Source organism: Dasypus novemcinctus, unplaced genomic scaffold (assembly GCF_030445035.2).
Source record: "Dasypus novemcinctus isolate mDasNov1 unplaced genomic scaffold, mDasNov1.1.hap2 scaffold_193, whole genome shotgun sequence".
In the NCBI taxonomy this organism is placed as follows: Eukaryota; Metazoa; Chordata; class Mammalia; order Cingulata; family Dasypodidae; genus Dasypus; species Dasypus novemcinctus.
This window is the reverse complement of record NW_026688170.1, coordinates 412,682-431,168: the sequence shown is the minus strand read 5'-3', so window position 1 is coordinate 431,168 and position 18,487 is coordinate 412,682. Positions and strand designations below refer to the sequence as shown.

General features: G+C 40.8%; 1 long non-coding RNA gene across 1 annotated transcript in view; it reads right to left on the bottom strand.

Moving 5' to 3' along the window:
* Positions 1-13,216: 13,216 nt before the first annotated feature.
* The window catches only part of LOC111759053 (uncharacterized), a 31,300-nt gene continuing 26,029 nt past the window's right edge, over positions 13,217-18,487 (bottom strand). The window contains exon 3 of the long non-coding RNA XR_009184764.2: positions 13,217-13,355. This is a non-coding gene — a long non-coding RNA (uncharacterized lncRNA). The remainder of the gene's footprint in view (positions 13,356-18,487) is intronic.

The following is an 18,487-nucleotide window of genomic DNA, read 5'->3' as shown; positions in this document are numbered from 1 at the left end:
ACTAAAGTAGACTTACTGGTATCCTACTACAGACTTATTGTGATTCTAATCACAATAGATTAGAATCTATTTATATCATTGATGTGAAGGCAGTGGCCATTAGAGGTTCTGAGGGAAAGGAGAGGGAAAAACAGATGTAAAATGGGTGCATTCTTGGGACTTGGGAATTGCCCTGAATGACATTGCAATGACAGATACAGGCCATTATATATCTTCCCATAACCTATAAAATTGTGTGGGAGAGAATATAAATTACAATGTTAACTATAATCCATGATTAGAGGCAATGCTCCAAAATGTGTTCATCAACTGTAATGAATGTACCACACTGATGGAGGACGTTAATGTTGGAAAATGGGGGAGGTATATGGAGGGGGGCATACAGAAATCCCCTATATTTTTTATACATAATTTATGTAATCTAAGTATCTTTTAAAAAATAAAGAAGTAGATTAAACTCACCAATCGAAATACACATATTGGCAGAATGTATTGTAAAAAATACTTCAAACACCTATGTTATTTTCAAGACACTCACTTTAGATCCAAAGAAACAAATAGTTTGGAAATTTTTAAAAGAAAAAAATGTTACATACTAAGAGTAACTAGAAGAGAACAGGGGTGGCTAAACTACTAGCAGAATAAAATAGCCTTGTAGTCCAAAACTACAACAAAAGAAAATGGAGGACACTATATATTAAGAAAAGGGTCAATCCACCAGAAGGTATAGCAATAGACAACATATATACACAGAGCCACAAAATACATGAAACAACATTGGCAAAACTGAAAGACAAAATAGTTATACAGTAATAGTTGGAGACTTCAAAGCACCACTTTCAAGAATGAATCAACAGGAAGCAGACTTGGCCCAGTGGTTAGAGTGTCTGTCTACCACATGGGAGGTCCACGGTTCAAACCCCGGACCTCCTTGACCTGTGTGGAGCTGGCCCATGTGCAGTGCTGATGTGCACAAGGAGTGCCGTGCCACGCAGGGGAGCCCCATACGGAAAGAGTGTGCCCCATAAGGAGAGCCACCTAGTGCGAAACAAAGTGCAGCCTGCCTAAGAATGGCACCGTCAACATGAGCTGGCACAAGATAACTCAACAAAAGAGACACAGATTCCCATGCCGCTGAGAACAACAGAAATGGACAAAGAAGATGCAGTAAATAGGCACAGAACAGACAAGCCGGGGGGGGGGGGCAAGGGGAGAGAAATAAATAAATAAATAAATCTTAAAAAAAAGAGAGAGAGAATGAATCAGGGAAGTGGATGTGCCTTAACTGATAGAATGTCTGCCTCCCATATAGGAAGTCCAGAGTTCCATAACCAGGGCCTTGAGGCCCATGTGGTGAGCTGGCCCATGCACAGTACTGCCATGTGCAAGGAGTGCTATGCCATGCATGGGTGCCCCCAGTGTAGGGGTGCCCCATGCACAAGGAGTGCACCCCTCAAGGAGAGTCACCCCACATGAAAAACACAGCCCACCCAGGAGTGCCACCACACACAAGGGAGACCTGACACAGCAATATGATGCAACCAAGAGACACAAATTCCCAGTGCCACCTGACAAGAATGCAAGCAGACACAAAAGAACACACAGCTAATGGACACAGAGAGCAGGCAACTGAGGGGAAGGGGAAAGAAATTAAATAAATCTTAAAAAAAAGAATGAGTCAATCATTAAGACAGAGTTTCAGAACAGAAAATGAGGATGTGAACAATATTAAAAACAAACTGCACCTAATATATATAGAACACCACTCAACAACAGTAGAATACTCATTCTTCTAAAGTGTCCATGGATCATTTTCCAGGCTAGGCACAAGACAACAAAAATTAAAAGATAGAAATCACAAAAAATCCTCTCCTACCCCAATGGATTTATATAAAAATCAATAGAAAGAAAACTGGAATTATATGATTAAGTGGAAAATATATGACCCATTTTTAAATAACTAATGGGCTAATTTTCTGAAATCCACCTACAAAGAAAACCAGAAAATTCTTAGAGAAAATTTTTTTTTAATGTGCAAAAAACTATGGAAAGGAGCAAGACAGTACTCACTAGGAAAAATAACTATAAATTCTTATATTAAGGAAGAATGATATTAAAATCAATAACCTAATTTCATATGTTGAGGAAAGAAGAGAAAACCAAACCTAACATTAGTAGGAGGAAGGAAATAATAAAGATTACAGAGTGGAGACAAGTGAGATAAAAAATAGAAAAACAAATGAGAGGATCAATGAAACCAAACTTTGGTTCTTTGAAAAGATTAATAAAATTGACAAACCTTTATCCAGACAAACAAAGAGAAATGAGAGAAGATGCAAATAACTATTTAAGGAATGAAAGTGGGAACATTAACAGTCACCTGGCAGAATTTAAAGGGTTATAAGAGAATACTATGAACATTCATATGTCAACAAACTAGATAACCGAGAAGATATGAACAAATTCCTAAAACATAAAAATAACCTGCCTTGACACAAGAAGATATAAAAGATCCTAACAGACATATGAAAGCAAAGAGATTGAATAAATAATCAAAAACCTCCCATCAAGGAAAGGTCAAAGTCCAGATGGCTTTAGGGAGAATTGTAACAAACATTCAAACAAGAATTAACACCAATCCTTCCCAAACTCTTCCAAAAAACTAAGGCTACTATTGTTCTAATACCAAACCAGATAGACACATCAAAAGACAAAGAATAACTTCCATATGAATATAGAAGCAAAAACTCCCAACAAAACACTGGCAAATCAAATCAAACTACATATATTATAAGGATTATACCCCATGGCCAAGGGTGACATATCCCCAGAATGCAGTGGTGGGTCAACCTAAGAAAATCACTCATTGTAGTAACACCACATTAAAACAAAGGAGGGAAAAACCTATGATCACTTCAATAGCACTGAGAAGGCTTCTGATGAAAGCTACCATGATTTCATAATAAAATCGCTCAGAAAAACAGAAATGAAAGGTAACAACCATAACAAGTAAATACAAAAAACTCACAGCTAACATCATAGTCAACATGAGAATGAAAGCTTGCAATGAAAGAATGAAGCCTGAGACCAAGAACAAGACAAGGATGCCCACTGTTACCACTTCTATTCAAAATTAAACTGGAAGTTCTAGCCAGGGTTATTAGGCAAAAAAAGAGAAAGGCATTCAATTCAGAAATCAAAAACTACCACTATTCTCAGATGGTATGATCCTTCATATTGAAGATCCCAAAGAATCCACAAGAAATCCACTACAGGAAATAAATTCAGAAAAGTTACAGGGTATAAGATAAACACTAAAAAAAAATCAGTTTTGTTTTTCCATACCAGGAAAGAACAATCTGAAATGGGCATTAAACATCAATTCCAGTAGCTGCAACACCTACTCTGCAGTTCATTGGCATCACCCAGGGTAACTAACAAGGAGGTGAGGATGGACAACCACCATACCAAGGAAACAAGAGTCTACAACTGCAAGCAAGAGAGTCCCATCCATCAGCCATATAGGACTGAAGCCTCCTCTCAATTAGAGGTGGAGTAGGTATCCCCATCCCAGAATCCTTAGGATTGGGGAATAAAATATGGATGAGAGTGGACTTACTGCTATTCTACCATAGACTTATTGGTATTCCAGCAATGGAAGAAATTATATCATTGATGTGGAGTCAGTGGCTGCTAGAGGTGCTGAAGGCAGAGAAAGGGAAAAAGAGGTGTAATATGGGGGCATTTTTGGAACATGGAACTGTCTTTAATGACACTGCAAAAACAGATACAGGCCACTATATATCCTAAAGAATTGAGTGAAAGTGAGTATAAAGAATATAAACTATAATCCATGCTTCATGGCAATGCTCCAAATGTGTTCAATTGCAATGAATGTACCACATTAATGAAAGTTGTTAATGTGGGGAAGGGTGGGAGGTGTTTGGAATGGGGCATTTAGAAATCCTTTCTATTTTTTGTGTAACATTTTCTGTAATCTAAGTATATTTGAAAAAATAAAAACTGTCTTACATAAAATTTCATTCACTATAGACTCTAAAAGAATAAAATAATAAAATACCTGATAATGAATTTAAATAAAGAGATGAATGGCTCATACACTGAAAACTCCAAAGCACTTAATTAAATCTGACCTAATTAATTTTAATTAATGATGACCTAAATAAATGACAAGATATATGTCCTTTTTTTCAGATTTAATATTGTTACAATATTAGTACTATCTGAAGTAATCTACAGATTAAATACAATACCTATCAAAATCTCCACAAACTTTTTTTAGGAATGGAAAAAGATCCTCAAATTCATATGGAATAGCAAGGCACCAACTAGTCAAAACAATCTTTCAGAAGTCTCTAACTATATAATAAGCACACACAACCAAGATATCATCCCAAATTATACAACATAATGTAGACCAACTAGTCGAAACAATCTTTCAGAAGTCTCTAACTATATAATAAGCACACACAACCAAGATATCATCCCAAATTATACAACATAATGTAGAAAGAACAAGAAAAATATCATCTATTCTCCAGGGGGAAAAACAATCAGCCAATACAGTCCCAAATGAACCAGAGAAGGAATTATCTGACAAAGCAGTCTCTGCTCAATGAGAAAGGTAAATCCTCCTGGAATGAAAGAAAAGATAGTTCTCAACAAAGAAACATAAATAACAAAAATGTAAAAGGAAACTTTAGACCTATATATAAAATATCCAAAATTCAAGGAAAACTAACAAGATGGTGGCAGAGTAAGGAGTTCCTAGAGTCAGTTCCTGCTACAGGGCAGTTAGTAATCACACAACACTATCTAAAGCACCTGTTTGGGGACTCCAGGAAGCCAGAAGAGTATCCTGCAGCATCCTTGAAAGAATGGAAGGAAGGAGACTGCCCATCTGCAGAAAAGATTCAAAAGTAGAGCACACCATGCCCTGGAGGCCAGTGCCCATCCTCCACTGGAGGCACAAGCTACCTCAGGAGGTATTCCACAGGTGGAATTGGAAGCTCCATTTCCCAAAAATGGGCAGGAAGATAAGACTGGACACCAGCTTCAGCTATTGAGTAGTAATTTCGGCAGGTGAAAGTATAATCCTCAGAATGGCTAAAATTTGAACCTATCCAAGTCAGAAGATTTTGGTATCCACCATGTTAACTCCACCCCAGGCACAAGGGAGGCAGATGGACTGAACATCCCAGTGCTGGTAGGGACCAACTTCTTTCCATCCAGATCAGATTGCAGCTCTAGCCCAAGCCCCAGCCCTGCCTCCAGCATGGAGAAAGTTGGAGGGAACTTTGCCAGCCTCTCTGGAAAAATACAGGCCACACAATTGATGCCAGTTATCTCCTACACTGGTGGTGCAAGCCATCTAAGGAGCTCTTCTGTGGCTGGAATTGGAAACTCTATTTACCAAAAACAGGGAAGGAAGAGATGCTTGGTCACCAATTTCATCTACTAATTAGTAAATTCAGCAGGCTGAAGTACAACCCTAAAAACAGCTCAAGTTTTCACCTATCCAAGTCAGAAAGAGGACAGTAGATATCACTTGACTTTGCCCCGAGCATGAGATGAAGCTGGGCTACCTGAAAATCAAAGTGCTGGTAGAGACCAGCTTTTTTCACCCAGATTAGCCTGCAGGCCTAGCCCAGGCTTCAGCCCCACCTCTAGCAGAGAGCAAGCAGATGGAGCCTGCACCACCCTCTCCAGGTAACTGCAGGTACATTCAGTGAGGAGACTGAATAGTGGGAACTCTACTGGGGCAACTACAGTCATGTTGGACATGCATGGCATAGATTATTGCCTACACCTGCAGTTCCATCTCCCCTAGGCAGGGGAGAAAAGGACTTGAAGCTTAATCAGTCACTCTGGGTGACCACAATTGAGGCCTGCAAAACTTGGATTATTACACACAGCTGTGGATTTGTCCCAACACCTGGCAAAGGAGAAAGTTGGGAGAAGCTTCATCAGTCCCTGGGGAAATGAGGGCAGCCTGAGCCTCCACAGCTCACAGCACCAACTATATCCTTGGCTCCTACTGCACAATCAACAAGGGAGAAAGGGCAGGAAGCCCTAAACTAAAGAGAAAGAATGCATCCAGAATAAACACTTCTAACAAGTCAGATGTGGAAACACCAACAAAAAAACTACAATCCACACCAAGGAACAGAAAGACACAGCCCAGTTGAAGGAACAAAATAGGCCTCCAGATGACATAAAGGAGTTGAGACAACTAATCATAGATGTTCAAACAAATCTTAACAAATTCAATGAGATGGCTAAAAAGATTAAGGATATTAAGAAGACATTGGATGAGCACAAAGAAGAATTTGAAAGAATACATAGAAAAAGAGAAGATCTTATCAGAATGAAAGGAACAATAAATGAATTTAAAAACACACATGAATCATATAATAACAGATTTCAGGAGACAGAAGGATTGGTGAGCTTGAAGAAATGGCCTTTGAAATAAAACAGACAAAAGAACAGATGAAGAAAAGAATGGAAAAAATTGAACAAGGTCTCAAGGAACTAAATGATAGGAAGAGATATGCAAACAGTGACATGGGTGTCCCAGAAGAAGAAGAGAAGAGAAGAGAAGAGAAAAAAGGCAGAAGGAATATTTGAAGAAATAATGGTAGAAAATTAACCAACCCTATTGAAGGACATGGATATCCACATTCAAGAAGCACAACATACTCCCATATGAATAAATCCAAATAGACCAACTCAGATACATATTAATCAGAATGTCAAATGCCAAAGATGAAGAAAGAATTCTGAGAGCAGCAAGAGAAGAGCAACACAAAATATATAAGGGATACCCAATAAGATTAAATGTCAATTTCTCATCAGAAACCATGGAGGCAAGAAGACAGTGGTATTATATATTTAAGATACTGCAGGAGAAAAACTGCCAGAAAAGAATCTTACACCTGGCAAGATTGTCTTTAAAAATTGAGGGTGAGTTTACAATATTCACAGATAAAAAGAAAAGGAGAGAACTTATAACCAAGAGACCAGCTTTGCAGTAAAGGTTAGGGTGTGTTATAGCCTGTAAAGAAAAAACAGGAAAGAGAGGTTTGGAAGAGAGTCTAAAAATGAAGATTATATCAGTCAAAGTAACTGAAAATCTAAAAACAGTGGTAAAAATAAAATATGACAGATAAAACCCCAACACTTACAAATAAACTTAACCAACATTCTAAAGCACTTGTATTCAGAAAACCACACCTCATTGTTAAAAGAAATTTTAAAAAGACCTATATATTTGGAAGAACATTCCACTCTCATTAATTGGAACACTACCTGTCACTAAGATGTCAATTCTACTCAAACTGATATAAAGATTCAGTGCATTCCTGATAAAAATTCCACCAGCATTTAAAAAATAAATGGAAATTTATTTGGAAGGGTAAGGGGTCCTGAAAAGCCAGAAACATCTTAAAATAGAAAAGCAAAGTTGGAGGACTCTCACTTCTGGACTTTAAACTATATTACCTAGCTACAGTGGTTAAAAACAGCATGGTATTGGCATAAAGACAGACTCAGAGACCGATAGAACTAAATTGATGGTTTCAGAAACAGACCCTCACATCTAAGGTCAAGAGATTTCTGACTAGCCTGCCAAACCCATCCAGGGCAGGCAGACAGTCCATTCAACAAATGGTGCTGGGAGAACTGGATATCCATAGTTAAATGAAGGAAAAAGTATCCCCACCTGACAACTTATACAAAAATTAACTCAAAATGGAACAAAAACTTAAATATAAATTCAAGAACCATAAGGCTTTTAAAAGAAGATGTAGGAAAATATCTTCAAAACCTGGTGGTTGGTGGTGGATTCTTTTTTTTTTTAATACTTTTTAAAAATTAAAGTTAATAGAGCACAAAGAATGTTACATTAAAAAACATCAGAGGTTCTCATATAATCCACTCCCCATGCCCCAACCCCATCATTTTTGTAAATTGTATTTTTTGAAGATATATACATCACAAAAAATGTTACACTAAAAATTGTACTCCCCACACCCCCTACCCCACTCCTCTCACACCAACAACCTCCCCCATCATTGTGGCACACTCATCACACTGGGTGAACACATTTTGGAGCACGGCTGCAGGTGGTGGATTCTTTTTTTTTTTTTTTTTTTTGTCCTTATAGGTCAATGAATATTTATTGAATAAATCTTAAGATGAAGTGTTTTTCATCCTCCCAAACCACCCTATTACTTTTTTTGTTCATAAACAATACCATTTATCTAAAATGTACAATCAATGGCATTTGGTATAATCACAGAGTTATGCATTCATCACTTCAATCAATATTAGAGTATTCTCATTACACCAAAAAAAGAAAAACAAAAAACCACTGTTCTTACCTATATGTTAGCTCTACTAATTAATCCTGTGATGTACTTTCTTTTTTTTTATTGACTTTGTAATAATATTACATTAAATATATATATATATGAGGTCCCATTCAACCCCACCACCCCCACCCCACCTCTCATCCCCCAGCAACACTCATTCCCATCATCATGACACATCCATTGCATTTGGTAAGTACATCTTTGGGCACCTCTGCACCCAATGGTCCACATCATGGCCCATACTCGCCCCCATTCCATCCAGTGGGCCCTGTGAGGATTTACAATGTCCGGTGATTGCCCCTGAAGCACCATCCAGGGCAGCTCCATGTCCCAAAGACACCTCCACCTCTCATCTCTTCCTGCCTTTCCCCATACCCATCAGCCACCATGTCCACTTTTCCCAATCCAATGCCACCTTTTCTATGTGGACATTGGATTGGTTGTGTCCATTGCACCTCTATGTCAAGAGGAGGCTCAGATTCCACATGGATGCTGGATGCAATCCTCCCACTTTCAGTTGTAATCACTCTAGGCTCCATGGTGTGGTGGTTGTCCTTCTTCAACTCCATCTTAGCTGAGTGTGGTGAGTCCAATAAATCAGATTGTAGGTGCTGGAGTCTGTTGAGGCTCAGGACCTGGCTATCACATTGTCAGTCCAGAGATTCAAATCCCCTAAATATATCTTAAACCCCAACATTAACTGCACCTCCAGCACATTAGCATGAAAGTCTTATGAAGAGAGATCCCATCTAAGTCCTGATTCATCACACATAAACACCAGTTCCAAAGAGGGGCCATCTGACCTGGTAGTTAACCCCATCTGCCATGACCATAACTCCCATGGGTCTCTTTAGTCCTCAAAGGAACCAATACCTGGGGGTTGTATCTGCTTTATCTGTCTCTCAGACTCTGCTCAGTTGTGCATAAGGGGAATCCTTCTGACAGCCTCCAGACTCTTTTTTAGAGACTCATAGCCATATAAACTCATTTCTCCTTTCTATTTCCCCCTTACATTAGGTCAAACAGCATTTTAAAGTCATGTTATTTTATGTAGACAGGGATATTCTGCTGATCCGCATTGAACCTTCCGTATAAGGTCATTTTCCAGTTGCATCATCAGTTGGTAGTTGATAGAGGTCCCTCGGTGCCAGGTAGGCTCATCCCCAGGTGTCATGTCCCACACTGGGGGGAAGGCATTGCATTTACATGCTGAGTTTGGCTTCGAGACTGGCCACATTTGAGTAACATGAAGGCTGACAGGAGGAAATTCCCAGGCACAATGCTGCTCTAGGCCTTGTTCTTATTTTGGGCTTATCAGCTCACAAGCATAGTCATTAGCATCAGGGGCTCACTGTTGAACCCTCACTCCCTCCTGGTCCCCACCGCTGCACCTGGGAGACTGTCGCTGCTCCCCTAGGGACCACGACAGAGCACCACTGGCCAGGAACCCAGTACCCCCCCTGCTGTGGTTTTTAATTGTTGCCACTATGAGTATATCCAAACATTACCATGCACCCTGGACATATGTTCTGTACAGCTCCCTGTCAGCCATATATCACCTGTCAATGGTATCCTATACCAGTATTCCTCCGTTGCCATTGTTGAACCACTCTGTGATCCAGAACTCCCTGAAATTTGAAGCCCAATATAATGTCAGGGTCCCTTACTAGGAAATGGCATATAGCGATGGGTTTAAAGGTTAGACATAGAATACGTGTTGACTTGGGAAAAATTCTACATCCTATCTTTTTCTTTTTTTTTTTCCCCCTAATTACTGAACTTCTCTTCACAGGAGCCCTAGACCACAGCAATGCAGATATATAATATACAGCACTCCCATACATCCACCACAAAACCTTTTCCCTTCCACAGCGATACTCTTACACCCTATTCACATCATATATACTTAACATGATGTACAGAGTCTGAGACAATAGCTTTCAAACAATGTGACATCTGTGCTTACATTGTGGTGCATACTTTAGGATACACAGTTTTTTAAATTCTTAGTTATTCTATGTTTTACATTATGGTTTACATTATCAGTCTGTCATCTCCTATATGTTATGGTGTAATATTACATGTTTTATATCCGTCCTTGTGTACTCTTACAAAACTCCTCTCTTACCACCCCCCTTCACCTTGGTTCCACACATTTAATGTCTATTTTCCCTTCCACCTTGGTGCCCACAGTGACAGCCAACCTCCATTTCCCAAGGAGCCACTTCCAGAGACAGATGGAATAGTGTTCAGGGCCTAACTTGCTCGACTGCCCCAATGCCCTGGGAGCCACCCTTTCTCTCGAGGGATACAGTTCCCTCTATTTGATGGTATTAGTCCTCCCCAGGATGTGGGTCCACCCCCACTCTCACTACTTGGGTTTCTACCCCATGGTGTCACCCACTCTGGCAGAATGAGCATTTAGACATTCCCCAGGAGCCCGTCCTGCATCAGACCCTCCTCTTCAAGCATTCTAAACAGGTAACCCACTTTATTATATTTTGATATGATTTTCTTGGCATTTTACTCTCCACCAACACCTGACACTCTCCTGTGTTCGTATGCTACCTCTCCCTCCCCCCACTTTTGGGCAATATTACCCATCCGCCCATCCCCAGTCACCCTCAAACCCGCAAAGCCCCAACCAAAGGCAACCCCTTGCCCCCATTTTATCTCTTCTTTGTGTTCATACTTACCACCATCTCGTCTTAAATTCCACCCCTGCAGACATCGGCTCACATCCTTCCTCCACCCTCCAATTCTTAAAGGAGCTAAGAGCAGGGCTGAGATGGACTACTGATGTTTAATGTATGTAAAAGTTTTAATTAACCCTACTGTAAAAGGGTGGAAATACAGAGAGTTGATGGTAATATATTATAGTGAGTTACAGTTGGTGTATAAATGGGAATGTGGCTGAAAAGTGTAGTCTAGGGATGTATATGTCAATTCACAGGAAGCTAGAGAATATTCCAGGGAATGAATAACACAGTAAACCCGGAGGTGGATGAAAATTGTGGTTGATGGTACAGATGCAAGAGTGTCCTTTGTGAACTAGAGAAGATACACATCTGCAGATATACGTAATGCAGGGTGGTGGGAATTTGGAGAAGCATAAAAAATATACAACTGGAATGACCTACGGACTGTGGTTAACAGTAATAATGTACCATTTATGCATCTATGCCTAGGATGTACTGTTTAGATAATGGGGAAGCATGGAAAAAGTGTGCCAAATGTAAGCTATGGACCTGGTAATAATCTGATGATATCATCACATAATTTGTAACAAATGTGCCACCACAGTGTGGTGTATTGTTATAAGGGAATTCTGCACATGTGTATGATTGTTTTGTAAGCTTACAACTTTGTCATTAAAAAAATGTAAAAAGTAATAATAGGGTATGTTGGAGGAAGAACATACCAAATGAAAGATAAGGACTGTAGTTAGTGAGATTTTGACAATATTCTTTCATAATTTGAACAAATGTCTCATAACAATGCAAGGTGTTAGTGTTGGGTTAATGTATGGGACCCCTGTATGATGTTATGCATGTTTGTTTTGTAAGTTCACAACTTTTACTATATACATTGTTTATGCCTGTAAATGTATAAATCATATAAAAAATAAAAGAGTGGGTTAGGGGAAAAATACACCAAATGTAAGATACTTTGGTTAGTAGTAATATTTTGATGATGCTCTTTATTCATTAGTTATAAATGATTCACAACAATGCTAGGCACTGATGACAGAGTGAAGTATGAGAGCCCCATATGATGTTATATATGTTTGTTTTGCAATAGTGTTTTCACAACTATTACTATACACTTATTGTTTATATATTTTGTGTATAAGTGATATACTTCAATAATTTTTTTAAAAAAAAGAATTCCACAAGTCAACCAGCATATCTGTAGGCTTGGTTTCCTACCATCTTCCAACCTTGGGGTCACCCTGATGAATACACATCCCTTCCCCCACTACTCCTCTGTGGGCCAACCGCTGGCTCCAGTGCCTTCTTCCCATCTGATCAAGCCCTTCAGAAAACACAAGTGGCAGCACTGCCTCAGCCACAGGCACCCCCAGCCGACCCACATTTGGGTCCTGCAACCCCACCCCAAAGTGTAAAGACCCCTTTCACCCTAAGTTCCTGGTGGGCAGCCTCATGGAGTCATCAGCACTGACCATTCTTTCCAGTTTGTGAACCTGGCAGCTCCCACCTCAACCTCTCCTCAAGGCCAGATACCCGTGAGTAGCACCAGTTAGCTTTGGGGGGTTGATACCCACAAGTTCCACCTTGGGCACCCATGCCAGGCTCCAGTGGGCCTGTGGGTCCATCCCCCCATATTGTCCTCTGGCACAGCCAATGCCTCTGGCTTTGCAGCTGCCACCAACAGGCCCTGTGCTGTGACAAATTTCAATCCCAACATGAGGCAGTGATGCTCAACATTTGGCAGTACCCCCCAGCCAGCTCCAGGTTGGGGGTTTCAGTAGGATGTAAGAGCTCTGGGAGCCAAGTGAAGGTCACAAATCTGTGCTAAAGCATTCAAGCACTAAGTGTAAGAGCAGAAATGAGTGGGGCCCCACACCACAAACTGCTATGGGGTAAGCTTGGGCCTGAAGCCCTGGGGCCCTGGAGCCAGAGCACCCCTATAGCCATTGTGGCAGCTGGTGCCCCTGAGAGGAACCCTGTGTTTGGAGGCATTAATGCCCCTACTAGCTGCTTGACACCCAGGGGCCTGCCCCAGCAGGGTCCCCTTACTTCTTCTGGTGGAGGCCCAGCACCTCTCAGAACCATACTGGATTTACTTGCACATCCATCCCAACCTTTATTCCCACCAACCCACCAGGAGCAGCCTTGTCTTCAGGGTTCTGTCATCACAAGGCAGGGCTTTGCATGAGACAGAAATGTAGGCCCTCAGCCCATTCACTTCTCTCCAGGTGGGGCTCCACCATCTCAGGGTCTAAAAGGAGAATACTGGTGTGAGGAGTGGAACCTCAAGCAGCCTTAGGAAGCAGATGGGGCTCAAGCAACTGGGCTCCCATCTACCACACAGGAGGTCCAGGGTTTGATGCCCAGGGCCCCCTGGTGAAGGCAAATTGGCCCATGTGGCAAGCTGACACATGTGGAGTGCTGCCCCACACAGGGGAGCTGCACCATGCAGGAGTGCTGGCCCACATGGAGAGCTGGTGCAGCAAGACAATGCAACAAAAAGAGATATAGAGGAGATACAATAAGAGATAAAGCAAATCTGGGAGCTGAGGTGGCACAAGAAAATGATCAACCCTCTCACACTCTGGAAGGTCCCAGAATTGGTTCCCAGAGCTGCCTAATGAGAATACAAGCAGACACAGAAGGACACACAACAAATGGACACAGAGAGCAAAAATGGAGGGGGGGCAGAAATAAATAAAATTAAAAATAAAAAAAAAGCCTTGTCCACAGGCTGGATCTGAGGTTGCCAAGTTTAAATGTGTCATACAAATCAACCCCTGTTCTCTTCACTTCTAGAGCCAGCTGGAGCCCCAAAGATAAAGGTTTCCATTTCCTCTGCATTCCCTGCAGGTTTGTTCCTGAAGTTGGGGGTTTCGGTTGTCATCTAGTAGGATCCCAGCAGCCAGATTACTCAGGCAGGAGAGGAGGCCTTGGCCTGTCTGCTCCAGACATGGAGCTGGCTGAACCCACTGCTGCCACAGGTGCTTCCTGCCCTGCCCATCTTCCTTGTCAGACTTCCAGATGTTTTATAAATAAAACCTAATTCTTTTTCTTTTCCATAATATATCTCTGATCTGTAAGTCAACTACAGAGAAGCCATTGACTTGCACAATTGGAGAGGGATGAAGCCAGGCTTAACTCTTTAAAGTTTCTGATGTCCCAGGTAATGGGGTGGGGAAAGCAGCAAAATAAATGAAACCTGAGTATGAAGCCTGACACATAAATATTAAAAATGTGTTTGGACTTTAAGGTCTGGGAGTCCAATATATAGTGGATCCAAGGAAAGCATAGATGGGGTGCCCAGGGTAAAAATGACCTGGGGAAGGGAATGGTAGATGGGGAGCAGAAGGTGAAGAGGCCCCTTCTCCTCCCCTGAAGAGGGGGAGACACAGGTGGAGGCCCAAGACAGTGGGCCCAGGGAAGGGGACTCTGACTATGGAACTGGCTGCATCATCACTTGTACATACAATAAAACACAAGTGATACACCCAGTGTTTTGAAGCTGGTGATTTTTTTGCTTTCAATTAAAGTTTAGACAAATCACAGCTCACCTAGAGAGTGTGGGCCTGGCATCAAGGCACTAGGACCAGAGTGAACAAGAGATGAAAATTCACCTCTGCTCTGTAAACAGTGAAATGCATATGCCTAAGATATGAAATATTCTTGGACAATTTGCCTTAAAAAAAAAAAAAAAGCATAGGACCGGACAACCAGCAAGATGGTGGCAGAGTGAGGAGCTCCTAGAGTCAGCTCCTGCTACAGGATAGTTAGTATACACCCTGAGCTATTTGGAGCTAGCTAAGCACCTGTTTAGGGGCCCCAGGGGACCAGAAGAGCATCCTGCAACATCCTGAAGGAATGGAAGGAGGAGTCTGCCCATGTACAGAGAAGACTTTTAAGTAGAGCACATTACGCCCCGGAGGCCGGTGCCCATGCTCCACTGGTGGCACAATGTACCTCAGGAGCTATTCCATGATTGGAATTGAAAGCTACACTTCCCAAAAATGGGGAGGGAAAAGGTAGTTGGGCATCAACTTCAGCTACTGATGAGTAAATTCAGAGGGCTACAGTATATAATCCTAAAACAGCTAAAGTTTGAACCTGACTAAGTCAGAAAGAGGCTGGGAGCTGCCATCAAGGGGAAGCAGGACAGAATAAAAATCCCAGGGCTAGTAGGGACCAGCACCTTTCCATCCAGATCAGACTGCAGCTCTAGCATAGGACCCAGCCTCATCTCCAGCAGGGAGGAAGTTGGGAGACCTGCATTAGCCTCTTCGGAAATTACCAGCCAAGTTGCAGACACCACTGAATATCCTACTATAGCAGCACAAGGCACCCCAAGAGCTATACTGTGGCTGGAAATGGAAGCTCCATTTTCCCAAAAACAGGAGAGGAAGAGATGGTTGGCCACTGATTTCAGCTACTCATTAGTAAATTCAGCTTGTTAGAGTCTAACCCTAAGAACAGCTAAAGTATGAACCTGTCCAAGTCAGAAAGAGGCTGGTGGCCACCATTTTAACTCTGCCCCCAGCAGGGGAAGCCAGCTGACCAAAAATCATGGTGACCATAGGGACCAGTTTCTTTCATCCAGATCAGGCAGCAGTCCTATCCTAGGCTTTAGCCCCACCTCTTACAGGGAGGAACCTAGTGGGTCCTGCACCAGCCTATACAGGTAACTGGAGGAACCTTTAGCTGACACGGACTGAATAATCAGAAGTCTACCAGGACAACTGTGGTCATCTTGGACCTGCAATGCATAGATTGCTGCCCACGCCTGCAGCTCCATCCCTGACCCAGGCAGGATTGAAAGGGGTGTGAAGCTTCATCAATCTCTCTGGGCAACTATGGTCTAGGTCTGCATGTCTTGAATTATTCCACACAACTGTGATTCTGTCCCTACCCCTGGCAAAGGAGAAAGTTGAAAGAAGCTTCATCAGTCCCTGAGTAATGAGAGCAGCTTAAGCCTCCACAGCTTAGAGAACCAATGACATCCTTGGCTCCTACTGCACAACCAGCAAAGGAGAAAGGGCAGAAAGCCATAAACTAAAGAGAAAAACTACACCCAGAATAAATACTTTACTACTCCGGATGCCAAGACACCAACAAAAATTATAATCCACACCAAGAAATAGGAAGATATGACCCAGTTAAAGGAACAAGATAACCCACTAGATCACAGAAAGGAGTTGAGACAACTAATTATAGAAGTTCAAACAAATCTCATTAATAAATCCACTGAGATGGCTAAAGAGATTAAGGATATTAAGAAGACATTGAAGGAGAACAAAGAAGAATTTGAAAGCATACATAGCAACTTAGCAGATCTCAGAATGAAAGGTGCAATAAATGAAATTTAAAAACACTGGAATCATATAATAGCAGATTTGAGAAGGCAGAAGAAAGGAAGGATTGGTGAGCTGGAAGAAATGGCCTCTGAAAGTGAACATACAAAAGAACAGATAAAGAATGGGAAAAAATGAACAAGGAATCAGGAAACTAAATGACAGGAAAAGATGTGCAAACATACATGTCATGGGTGACCCAGAAGAGAAGAGAAGGGAAAAGGAATATTTGAAGAAATAATGGTAGAAAATTTCCCAACCCTATTGAAGGACATAGATATCCATGTCCAAGAAGCACAATATACTCCCATCCAAAAAAATTCTGAATAAATCAATTCTGAGACACACACTAACCAGAATATCAGATGCCAAAGACAAAGAGAATTCTGAAAACAACAAGAGAAAAGCAATGCATAATATCAGGGATACCCAATAAGATTAAGGGCTGATTTCTCTTCAGAAACCAGGAAGGCAATAAGACAGTGGCCTGATATATTTAAGATACTACAAGAGAAAAACTTCCAGCCAAGGATCTTATATCCAGCAAGACTGTCTTTCAAAACTGAGGGTGAAATTAGAATATTCACAGGCAAAGAGAAACTGAGAGAATTTCTGACTAAGAGGCAAGATTTTCAGGAAATACTAAAGGGTGTGCTAGACCCTGACAAGAAAAGACAGGAGAGAGAGGCCTGGAAGAGAATCTAGAAATGAAGATTATATCAATAAAAGTAAAAGTGGAAAAGAATGGTGAAAATAAAATATGGCAGATAAAACTCAAACAGTCAAGAATAAACTTAACCAATGATGTAAGGTACTTGTATTCATAAAACTGCAACTCAATGTTAAAAATTTTTTTTTTAAGTTCTAAATAACTGGAAGACTATTCCATGCTCATGCATTGGAAGACTAAATAACATTAAGATGTCAATTCTACTCAAATTGATATACAGATTCAATGCAAGTCTGATGAAAATTCTACCAGAATTTTTTTTAATTGAAAACACAATTATAAAATTTATTTGGAAGGGTAAGGGATCCTGAATAGCCAGAAACATCTTAAAAAGGAAAAGTGAACTCTCACCTCCAGACTTTAAATCATATTTCCTAGGTATAGTGGTTTAAAAAAAGCATGGTACTGCCATAAAGACAGACACATAGATCAATGGAATCAATTTGATGGTCCCGAAACAGACCCTCACAGGTATGGTCAAGCCATTTTTGACTAGCCTGTCAAACCTACACAGCTCAGGCACAATAGTCCATTCAACAAATAGTGCTGAAAGAACTGGATATCCATAGCCAAAAGAAGGAAAGAGGACCCCTATCTCACACCTTATCCAAAAATTAACTCAAAATGGGCAAAAACTTAAAAATAAAAGCAAGAACCATAAAACTTCTAAAGAAATTGTAGGAAAGTATCTTCAAGACTTGGTGGTACGTGGTGGATTCTTAAAGAAGATAAGAGGAGGACTGAGGTGAACTACTGATGGTTAATGTATGTAGAAGTTTTAATTAGTTTTGCTGTAAAAGTGTGGAAATGTATAGAGTAGATGGTAACATATAGTGGGTAAAAGCTAATTAATAATTGGGGATGTGGCTGCAAATGGTATTCTAGATATGAAATGCCAAGTGACAAAATGCTAAAGAATAATCTAGGAACTGAATAGCACAGTAAACCAAGAGGTGGATGAGAATTGTGTTTGATGGTATGGATGCAAGAGTGTCTTTGTTAGCTAAAGCAAATGTACATCACTACTGTAAGGTGGTGGGAATGTGGAGAAGCATGGGAAAAATACAACTGGAAGGAGCTATGGACTCTTGTTAGCATTGATGATATAATATTCTTGCTTCTATGCCAAAGATGTACTGTGTTGATAATGGGGCAGTATGGAAAATGTGTGCCAAATGTACACTATGGTCATGGTAACAATCAGATGATATTATCTTATCTGTAACAAATGTTCAGATAGAGGGGTGTTGTTTGGGAATTCTGTACATGTGCATGATTGTTTTGTAAGTTTACAACTTCTGCCATAAA